General features: G+C 37.6%; 1 protein-coding gene across 13 annotated transcripts in view; it reads right to left on the bottom strand.

Moving 5' to 3' along the window:
- SOX5 (SRY-box transcription factor 5) overlaps positions 1–12,349 on the bottom strand; it is a 993,366-nt gene that overhangs the window by 670,609 nt on the left and 310,408 nt on the right. The gene's annotated exons all lie outside the window — the stretch shown is intronic.

The raw sequence follows: 12,349 nt of genomic DNA on the forward strand, positions 1-12,349 counted from the left end.
AAGCAATTTTGATTACTTAGAGAGGAGTCTCCATTTAGAATGTTTCGGAAGCTGGAACAGGGTTTCTTTCTTTCTTTCTTTTTTTCCCCTTTAATATAATTTATCTTGAGAGTATTTGAATGTAATAAGCTATTTGAAAGCCAGTCACATTATTTCCTATTTTTCCCTAAGTAATATGGAAATACATTTTTTAAAAAGTTCAAATGTTAGAATTTGCTCTAGCAAATGAAATGTAAATAAGATAGCAAATGATTAAGGATACGCCGAGGATGTGTGTGTATGTGCGTGCGCACACACGCACGCGTGTGTGTGTGTGCATGTGGGCACTATGTGTGTCTCTCCGTGCCAGAATTACAGTTGGTGAATTTCATTTCATCAGCCAACATTATCAGGAGGGTTGCATATTTATTCTATATATCCACATTTAAAAAAAAAATTCCAGATCTTGCCTTCTTTGGCTGGGAGCACTTCTATTTCCTAGCTTTTGATATGGAGAACTGACGTTTCTACTTAGTTATTTTTTTTTCACTATGTCACTGCGTGATGAAAAGCACTCATATGTGTAATGGTACAACTTTCTTTAATATCGTGATCACCGACTTATAACTAAACAGAGGCTATTTAGGCTTAGCAAATTCCTTTCATTCTCATTAGAAACACACAGGGTGCTCACTCTATACATCGCTCTAGGCATCTTCTGGCTTTCTATCCAGGCCGTGTGTGTAATTCTTAGACTGCTTGCACTCTGTGAAATTCTATGAAATTTTGCCTATTTAAGTAGAAGGTCATTGAGTAAAAGGAATTACTCAAGTGCTAGACACAAAGTAGGTGCCAATAAATTTTTATTAAACTGACCACAAAGTCTACAACAAATAAAGAAAGTAAACCTCATGATTCACTTTGCTTCCCTCAAGTGAACAGCAACACCAGGATCAAAAGTTGAGAATATGACTCTATATAGGTATACCTTACCCATCATCAAAATTGTGGTTTCCCCACCCCCCCAAAAAATTGCATAAAGCAGGTCCAATACAAACGAACATATTTTTTTTAGAGCCAGGGTAGAGGCAGAGGGAGAGGGAGAGAGAGAATCTTAAGCAGGCTCCACGCACAGCACAGAGCCCAACGCTGGGCTCCATCTCACGGTCCTGAGATCATGACCTGAGCCCACATCAAGAGTTGGATGCTTAACCGACTGAGCTACCCAGTAGCTCCCAATACAAACCAACTTTTAAATAATGTATATCTTTACATCTTTGTTTTATAAAAGAGATATATAACCATGCTGAAGCAGTCATCCAGAACAGAAGATAGGGAAAAGTTTAAAATCTTAACATTTTGGGTGATTGCAAAACCCATTAGTTGAATAAATGAACAATTATTGAACCTTATCATAGCCATGTTTCATTGTCTTAAAATAATTTTAATTATTACTACTTTCTTGCCTCCAGAAAGGTTAACTCCAAAAGCATGTTACACCTTCAAGGAGATGGTTATGTATTAGTAAAAAATGGCACACTATTGGTATTGTTCTTCTAGTAAATAGAAAGAAAAAGAAAAAACAATGTGGCTCAGGAGGCAAGTAATATTTCCTATAATGTATGTTTTTAATAATTGTAAAGACTCAGAAACTGGCAAAGAGTATGCACTGATTGTGTATGCCCCTCTCCCGAGAATACATGATATAAAATCACATCATTGGCTCAAATTATTGCCAAAATAGAGAAAACTATTAATAGTTTCATTTATTTTCCTCTCTCATCAAAAAGACTACTAGCATGGGAGAGGAAGAAGTGCTTCCTGTTAGTTGTAGAAATGAAAGAAAAATAATAATTAAGGAATAAATTTAATGGGAAAGTACCAGTAATAGATACAATTCAGTTGGTATCAATCTCTTAAGTGCCTCCCCTTCATTTCCTCTTTGTTCTTTAGTAGACTATCAGTCCAAAGTACCAACAACAATTATCATTCAGCTTACCATCAATGTTAGTATCAAACATCACAGATATTTTCCCATCCCTTGTTGATTAATTTTTATTTTTCAAATATATATAGTATTTGCATGGTCCAAAGTCAAAACTATATATGAAGGTAACTCTGGGGAGACTTCCATCCCCATCCCTTCTATTCATTCCCATCCACATATTATATGTAATTATTTTTATTAATTCTGGCTTATTCCTATATTTCTTTTCTTATAAAAATAAGCAAATATGTATTTATTCTTATTTGTCCTTCTTTCTTGTGCAAAATGCAGCATACTATATACTATGAGTAAAGTACAGAAAAGTAAAGAGTCTATATATACTCTTTGAAGGTTTTAAATTTTTCACTAACTACGCATCCTGGAAATGTCTCCATATTAGTGCCCAGAGATCTTCCTCATTATCTCTTATAACTGCATGATACTTCATTATATGGACATACTTTCATTTATTCAATATGTCTTTTATAGGCAGGGATTTAGGTTATTTACAGTATTTTGAAATTGCATATAATTTTATAATTAATAACCTGCATGAGTATTTTTTTTAAATCCTCATACAATTCCCAGAAAATCACTGGTGGGTAAGGCGGTTGCCTCAGTCTACTCTGGCTGTCAGTTGCCTCTACATTTCTGATATGGAAGAGGAGTAGGACTGGGAAGCCTGAATTACCTTTGAGGACTGGAGCTCACATTTATTCCTAGTCTTGAATATACATCTCTGTGAGAAAAGCAATTATGAAATAGTCTTGGTTGATACTGAGAGAAAATGAATTTTAGAATTTTTAAATTTTTTTCTTTCTTTCACAAGACTTTTTTGAGACCTTAAACTAACCTAGACCCACTAGAAGTCCTTAAAACATAAGAGCTAGGAAATATTTGCCTACATACAAACATCTTTGTAGCAAGGAACAACCCTTAACTTTCTTTAAATTTAGAACTCATATTAAAGGCTTGAAAATAGTGATTAAATGAATGAATGAATGAACCTACTGTACTCCAGTCTGACACAAAAACTTAGAAAAAGTTTTCAGAAAATAGAAACCTAAGTTACAGTTCTGAAAGTAGGCAGGTGTATTTAGCAATAACTTGCTCTACTCTTCCCCAAACAAGGCAGCCTACGCATAATGCAAAAGCCATCTTTGCAGCAGTCTCAATGTAATGGATAGACATGGGTCTCGGTTTGTGGCTTGAAATCACTGAGTGTCCAATAGCACATTTCCTGCTGTTGATATAAATGCTATAGGAATGATGACTAATAGCTTTGAGGAAGAGCAGAGATTAGACAACAAGCCCAGAGAAAACTGCCAACACCAAGAGGGTACTCAGCAAGTGCCCATGAGGTATCATACTCTCGCTGAAGGGCCCAGAGTTTCCTCACGGGAGAAAAGGAAGGAGAAAGAAAAAAGGAATGTCTGTGTTAGTGTTTGCCAAAAAATAAAAGTCTGAGAAACCCCTGAGAGACCCCAAGAGTGCAGTAAAATTTACCTTTCCTAAGGCTACCATTGGTTTAACCCTTATCCTTGGAGTAGAATGAAGTACAGCTAATACTCAGAGGCAAGCTCAAGGATTCTAATAAAGAATATGAAATAGGTAGGGGTGCCTAGGTGGCACAGTCAGGTAAGCATCCGACTCTTGGTTTCAGCTCAGGTCACGATCTCAGGGTCCTAGGATCAAGCCCCGCATTGGACTCCATGCTCAGTGCGGAGTCTGTTTGAGATTCTCTCCCTCTCCCTCTGCCCCCACCTGCTCTCACTCTCTCTCTCAAATAAATAAATAAATATCTTTTAAAAAAAAAGAATATGAAATAGGTGAATACTGTTGCACCAAGATTTGACTGATTTTTAATAGCAGATTTTTTTTTATCCCATTGTATCATTTTTTATTCAAGTATCTGATTCCTCTGTATTCCTCTGGGGGGAGTGGGAAAAAGCCTGGGGTGTGGGTGGCCCCCTAAGCAGCAAAATTATTGCTAATAGAAACATTTCATTGTATCAGCATCTCATTATCACATGCAGGGCATTAATTGAAGCACCTTATTTAAGGTGGAAAAGAGCTTTGCTAATGGAAGATGATTCAGCACAGTATCTTCTGACAAATGATGCCATCTCAAATCCTTTTCAGACGTAGGTGGAATAAAACTAATAAGTAAAACGTAAGCATTTATTAAGTTTATCAATACGTTATGTGCTCCATTTTTAAAAGTTTCTGTAGTGATAATCTTATCCATTTTTCTCTAAAACTGCCCTGTTCCATAGTAATATGTATATAGACTAAACTTGTTTCATTTTTAAAAGGCATCCCAGGGAGATGAGATGTGGATGGGTGTGAGGAGTAGATCAGGGGAAGCAAATGGGTGCAGATGCCTCCATTGACAAAAGGAAAAGGCATATAGCTTCCTTCCTTCCTGGTGTACCCGGGGCTCAGAGAGAGCTCTAGATTTCCCAGCAATAAGTTTCTGCTTATGAGCTCCACTGGGAAGATATTTTGTATGCCACAGAAAACCAAGATGTTTGCATTCCCACCAATCCAGGGATAAGGCATTTTCCTCATACAGACACAAAACATACAGTATATGAATGTTTAATGGAGGCTAAAACTGGGAGAGGAACAGAAAACAAGAACAGAGCAGGTTAAAAAAATATCTGGTTTCTCTCTATCAAAATACTAATTAAAATTCATGTTCATGGGGATGATTATACATATGTTTTTGAACTAAAAGTCTAACCTGGCACTATTTTTTGGCCTTATTTTTGTGACAACATTTTTGTCCATATGGCATGAAGTGAATCATTTTACATCTTTTTTTAAGCTCTATGTGTTTTTCTTGTTGTCTATTCTCTCTTCTCCCACCACACACACACTGGCAGCCGCTACCAAGTTACCAAATGCCAACTCAACCCTGCAAGCTGGCTGCATGGAGCTATATAGTACTGGCATTTTCCTTTCTTTGCAGAAATACTCTCTCTCTCTCTCACACACACACACACACACACACACACGCGTGCGCGCACGCATGTGCGCACGCGCACACGGACACATGCATATGCACACGCGCGCGCACACCACCATTGAAGCACCCTATTTCTCCTTCATTCCCATGCTAATGTTTTGGGCCCTCAGGATTCTGCCCAGCTCCAGTGTGTGTCACTGGTCTGCAGAGCGCCACACCAGCTTATTTACGGCCTCCCATCCCTGGCCTTCTTTCTCCGTGGCGCTATGACAATTAGTGGTTCACTTAAGAACTGCTATAAATTAATGGTTAATCGAGCCCACGTAATTAGTTTAGTCACTGCAAAGGGCAAAAACCATAATTGTCCAGGGGTCTCCTCTTCTTTCGTCTTCTTTTTTAATCATACTAATCCATGCTTCTACTTCTTCAGACAGAAGCAATGCTTCTTTTCTGCAGCCCCGCCACACTGCCCGCCGTTTGGGTCCCTGCATGGGACACGTTTTGTACACGTGCTGCCTCCGCCAGGATCAGGCACTGCTCAGTGTGTGTGGAAGGGCAGCAACTCTACCTAACAAATGTAACTTTAACAACAGTAAAACAACCTAATAGCTTAGCATGCCAGGGGGCTAATGTGGCGGGCCATTTACTGCTGCACTAAATAGCCCCAGTTTGATTCTCATTGCCAAGTGTCGAACTGAGAATTGCAAGGCAGGAGTAGCTCCTAATTCATTAGATAAAGGGGGTCATTGCTCATAGGGCTGGGGAAACTGTAGAAGGGTAAGAAATTAAACAAGGCAGTCCGCTTTCAAATGCTACCAAACCCTGGGCTACCTGTGATCTGGGATAGCAGAATCACTGAAACACGAGGACTCTATCCTGGCCTTCATGTGCCGACTTCCAGCTTGGGATAAGTATGTTTTATTTGGCAACATTCATCTGGAAAGAGGCTAGAAGGGAAAGGGATCCTAATACTGAAGGACACCTTTGGAACCAAAGCAGCAACACAAGAACAAAGTATGATTTAGCCTTGACTGCAAAATGAGCCACGACTGAGATGTTCCTGCCAGCAATTCTGCCTCATGTGTCCTGGAAAAGTTGCTGTGGACAGTTGTGACCCAGCTAATCAGTTGGGCAGGAAAAAAAAAATTGCTAACAATAAAACGGACACCAAAATTCTTGTTAGCATTGCTATATCTCATAGTACTGTCTGTCTAGCTTTTTTTTTTTTTTTTCCTTCTTTTCTTCCATGCAGTCATAAAGAGTTCTAAGTTCAAACTGCCCTGAATAGTCACGGTAAGACTATGTGGACAAAATAATTCCCTTATCTTGTTCTTCTTTTTTTTTTAAATAGAAAAGAAAATAATCAAAAATTTCAAATGAGATCTCTAAAAGGGGACATCTTTATTTCCTGAACATTAGCCCTAAAACAACTGATTTCTCTAATTCTTGCCATCACTCAGATTGGCCTTGAATTACCTCCCAATAGGCCTCCCATGTGCTTCTAGATGAGAGTGTGTAATGGGGGATCTGTTAATTAACTAGAAGCAAAGTTGCGCGGTGGGGATCAAACACTGGATACGTCCTAAAACTCCCACAGAGAAGATGAAATGCAGCGCAAACTTTAAAGACTTCCCGTCATTAGCTGAGACCTTGCTGCTCCTGGCCCAGACCCCTCCTGTTTCAGAGAACAATGAGGACAATAATGGCAGAAATGAAATCGTGCAGCCAGGAACAAAGGAACTAGCTATTTACCCGTAGAAAAAGAAAGAGGGGGAGGGGGAGAAAAAGGGAGAACTTTCTTTTTCTGTGGTTCCTGTCTACTCTTAATTAATTTATGACTGCCAGGGAATTGCACAGAGAGCGCACCCAAACGCGCTGTATGGAGCACAGTGTTAATATATATGTGACATCTACTGTTACTTCCAGGAAAAGTGCAATGGGCTGGGGAGAGGGAGGGGTGGAGGAGGAGAGCTGGCACAGGAGAGAATGAATGAAAATGGACAAATTGTTGGGCTGAACTTTCACTCTTAGGATCAGAGTTCAAACTGGAAATGATTAAAACAAAACAAAACAACAAACAAAAATAAAATAAAGAAAACAAGGCAACACTATCCCAGAAGTAACATATCTGCCTAGATAGTTCTCTATCTCAGGAAAAGACAGGAATCGTACTCTGACACAGAGCTCACATTTTGCAATTTTTCAGAGGTTTCCTGGTAACGTCTGTAGAAATATACATAAGTATAATATCAATAGCAAAGGACACAGTCATGACATTGACCTGTTGTTCTTTCTTGTTTCTTGACAAAATGGAAATAGGAAAAATTCTACTGAAAATTGAGCTAACTACTAACAAAATCTGACTACTGAAGGACCTCATCCTCATTTTGCATTCTGAATTTTTGCAGAATTCAAATCAGGAGCTTCTCTACATATCTAAAGTGCAAGGCTTCAACAGGACTGAGAGAACAAGTAAGAACACCAATAAGGTTCACAGAGAGGAAGCCTTGGTCCTCTCTGCTCCACCTTGAAGCACTCGCTTTGAGATGGACCAGTAGGATGATGAGAGCCCTGTTCCCTCTCTTCAAATTTCCATTGAAAATGGCCACACTAGAATTATTTTCTTTTTAAAGCTCAGTGACAAAACTTACTCCTCTGTTTTCACACCACATGTTCAGAACAATCAGTGCAAACTGCAAAAGGATGAAACAAGAAAATCCCTCAGGATTATGTTTTGTGACTGCTTCCCTTCCTTCTCACTTATTTATTTTGAAAGGTTTAGATTTAATAAGCTCAACCACAAACTTGAGTTTAGGAAAAAAATTCGTAAGCACATAGTTCAACCAACTGAAAATACTATATAATCAAAAGGGAGTACAGGTTAGAGGCTTACGATTAGTTGCCTGTATGTTCTAACCTGTATTAAAGAAACGAAACAAACAAACAAAAAACCTCCACCTTGAAGTGAAAGACCTATTGTCAATTATTGAGAATCTTATCTAGTGTCTCCACATATAAACTCACAAGAGTAATGGACCCCCCAGTACATTTATGATGGCTATGACTATCCATTTACCAGTGATAATATGGCAGAATAGCAGAATGGCATGATAGTCCAGGAATGAAAGGGCCTTAAGTTATATTTCTGACATCTAAGAACTAACTAAGTGTCTTAGGAAACATTGTTTATTCTCCCTGGTCTCAGTTTCCATGGGGATAATAATTCTCCCGATTACTCCATAGGGTTGTTTTCAGTGTTGAATGATATAGCATATGTCAAAGTATTAAAAATATCAATTTACTTTCAATTTCACTATCCTCTACTGTTCTAGAACAGTGCTGGGTCCATAATACAAGGTATTTAGGACCTAGAAATCTGTAATAAGATTACCAACTCCTTTGGGATTTTTTAATTCTCTTCAAATTTTCTGAACAAGTTCCGAAATCAATCTAGAAACAATGACTTTCTTATAAATCATCCCAGTTAACTACATTCTGCCTTCATTCACCTTCTATGATTTCTTCTGTTTACTATGATATTTTGTAAGCAAGATTATATTATTTTCTCCAAAGATAGCAATGGCCTATCTCATTTCCACCTTATTCAACAACTCTCATATTTCTACTTATGCCACATTCTATTTATACAATATTCTCTAGAATTCTTAATATTGTTTCCTAATCATTCTGTTGTTATGATAATTTAGGAATAATTCTAGAAATTTCCTTTACATTTAATGAGTTTTCTATAGGTAGTGTTAAAATCAAAATAACAAAAAGCAGTAAGACAGGACCACACATGATAGCTGTAAATGTATAAGGGCAATTTCTTAACACAAAGAGAAATCTAATACTTAATATGTTCAGGATTCAAGTAACCAAAATGTAGGAAATAAGTCTATTCCTAAAAGAGAAGGGAATCCTGATCATTATGATAATAATTGCTAGAAAAGTACCCTAAGAAAGAAAGGCAGACTAAATATTGCTCATTTCTAACTCTCAGAATGACTCAATAAGCGTGAACCTCCCGATTTAAGTAATCATTCTACTGGCTAGCAACATAATCCAACTTTATTTTTTTTTTTAAGATTTTATTTATTTATTTTGACAGAGGGAGAGACAGTGAGAGGAGGAACACAAGCAGGGGGAGTGGGGGAGGGAGAAGCGGGCTTCCCGCGGAGCAGGGAGCCCCATGCGGGGCTCGATCCCAGGACCCCGGGATCACGACCCAAGCCGAAGGCAGACGCTTAATGACTGCGCCACCCAGGCGCCCCAAGATTTTATTTATTTATTTGACAGAGAGAGACACAGCGAGAGACGGAACACAAGCAGGGGGAGCGGGAGAGGGAGAAGCAGGCTTCCCGCCGAGCAGGGAGCCGGATGCGGGGCTCGATCCCAGGACCCCGGGATCACGACCCAAGCCGAAGGCAGACGCTTAAGGACTGAGCCACCCAGGTGCCCCCATAACCCGCCTTTAAATGCTCCTGCCATAGCTTTGAGAAGTAGCCAGATATCACTGCCTGGCGTTCTGTTCGACCTACATAGTATTAGCATTTTTATAAAAGTATTTTCCAGTATTTAGAAACTGAGAGAACCCATATTTCTGACACCTTTCGAAAGCTTGGAAGATCTGACAAGGCTATGCCAGCCTTTCACATGGCAGCAATCTACTGGTACAAAATGGGAGGGGCCCATGTGATAGAGATACATACTCTTGTGTTCAACCCAGTCCTCACCAGTTCTGTCTGCCTCCTGTAGACAGTTGGGTTTTTGACACCGAGATTTTAGACTAGGCTTTAGGGGACTGGAAGAGTAAAATATTCAAAACCTTTTTCTCAGAAGAGAGATTTTATAGCTGCTCCTCAAATGCCTAGCCTTCTAATGAAAGATAAAGATGTGCAAATCAGTAGAAAAATACAGATAATAGTCACACACACAAAAATGAGTAAATAAATAAAGTTTAAAATAAGTGCAAATAAAATGGGATAAGGATAAAAATTTTCTATAGAATATGCTAGCCAATATGTGAATTACAATGAAAATACCATAAAATACATAGGAATATACCAAGGAAAATAGAAGCAAAAGTAAAAAATGATAAAATAGGAAAAAAAGGTATACAATTATGAAGACAAAATATGAAGAAAAATTAATATACAAATAGTATACCATAAAAAGATTAACATGATAGACTAAAATTATGTTAAGGAAACACACGTACAAATTATAGAACTCAGAGATCAAAGAATAATAGTAAAAATGTGGTAAAGGGAAAAACCTTAAATTTAAACTGGCAATGTAGAATCCAAAGTTTAACATTCTGTTGCATAAGCAAACTTTAATCTGAGGCAGCTGCGGGCAGGCAACCACTCTCCCACAAAGCTTGGTTTTCTTGAAGGCACTACCTAGTTGGTAAGGTTTTCTGAATCTAGAACATTGAAATTTATGAATGCAATAGATGACACTGTCAACTATGCAATTTGATCCCATTTGGATATGGTATGGCCATCACAAGAAAGGCCTATATGCATATCTGGCATTAAATAACCAGGTAGATTTTTTAAAAATAAATCCCTAGAAAGAATAAATTGAAGAATATAAGCAATCTTTTCCAATACATTCAGTTATGAACAAATCAAAGATTGGAGCTCATGTCATGGTTTTTATTTAGGAAAATATATATTCCAATGAATAAAGGAAAGGTACAACTTACTTTCCAAACTGTCAAGAACAATCTTTAGGGAACTTTCTTTATTTCATGTGATCTTTATTCAATTCCAATTTTGTCTGTCCAAATCTAAACATGGAATCACAAGGCCAACTTCCTCACACTTCCTACTGTGATAGGGCTGTTTCTGCTTACTGTCCTACAATGTATGCTTAGGAAACTGAAAATAATTTTAGTATCAGTTTAAGGGGATGCCAGAGGACCTAGAATACCCAACTGCATAATGAGGCAAACAAATATTTCACAAAATAACGGTATTCAATAATTTTTCCAGTGTCACGGGAATATAAAAAGATTCCTGAATTTCTAAAAGTACTGACCTTTAGTACACAAGCAACATCAATTTATTTTAAAATTCCAGTCTCTAGAATGTAGAGCTTTCTCAAACGTATCACATATTTACCTGTCAAATTAAAGAGAATGAGCTAAAGATAAACTTTTTGATGGCTTAGGGTTATAATAAGGAATATCACAATTATATTTTAACGGATTATCAAGATTTTTACAGTTGTTAGAAGGTACATCAGTGGTCTCAACAGGGGTCGATTTCACCCCCCAGGGGAACTCTGGCAAAATCTGGAGACAATTTTGTTTTTCACAACTGTGGGGAGAAACGGGAAGAAGAGAAGGTGCAACTGGCCTCTAGTGGATAAAAGCCAAGATGGCTGCTAAACATCCTAAAATGCACAAGACAACTCCCCCCCACCTGCAGCCCTACCCACATCCTCCCCACAAAAAGTCAACAGGCTGAGAATAAGAAACACTGCATTACACTAAATAGGATCAATTTATTATGAACCCAGTACTTTCTATCTTTGGCTTTGTTTTGCTTTTTTTTTTTTCTTTTGTCTCTTCCCCTATGAGGGCTTCAGAATGGCCCTTCATTTTTCTGATTTGCTATATGATTCGGCTGTGGGCTCAGCAAACATTTTTTTCAAGCTTATTACAACTATATAGTCTACGAAAGAAGGAATCAGAACTATCTTATGAGTAAAACTTGGGAGCTCAGAGGGATAGATTAATTAAATAATTTTAAATTTTCTAAGCTTATTTTTGGTTCAGATCTGTTCTAGTTACTAGAAATCACCAGACTTCAAATGTGTGAAGTACTGCTGTGGTTTATTCAAAACTAAAGAACTAACAAATGAAAAACACGTAAAACAAAGTAACAGAAACCCTGTATTTGTACTCTACTAATACAAGATTGATAATGTCTTCGGGAAAGCTGAGCTAAAATGTACCTTCTAACTGGAGTGATAGAATTATTGTAGCCAAATGAATCTCACAAACAAGACCTCAAAGTGAAGGGCACAATGTTTATCTTTTTAAGAGAGTACCTTTTTAATACATGTTTAATATTTTATGTATTTAATTATAATGTGAGATTTAGGTGGATACTTTTACATATACTAATGACACAATTTTCATCTAGATTTAAGTTTCTGTAATCACATTTAGCTATGTTAGGTATTCGAGAGTAATAAATATCTTATAAGATTACTTATACATAAGACTTTCCTTTAATTAGTCAAAAATCATACAATTATAACAATAGATGACTTTGCATGATCCACTCCAGGGATGATAAAGAAGCAACTGTAATCAGATGATATGATTTGTACTCTTCTCATACTCTGCTAATCTACATACCTAGCACTAAGGAGCATTGCTTGGTACTCTAACC

The sequence above is a fragment of the Leptonychotes weddellii genome, chromosome 5, assembly GCF_054177405.1.
Source record: "Leptonychotes weddellii isolate Sample4059 chromosome 5, ASM5417740v2, whole genome shotgun sequence".
NCBI lineage: Eukaryota > Metazoa > Chordata > Mammalia > Carnivora > Phocidae > Leptonychotes > Leptonychotes weddellii.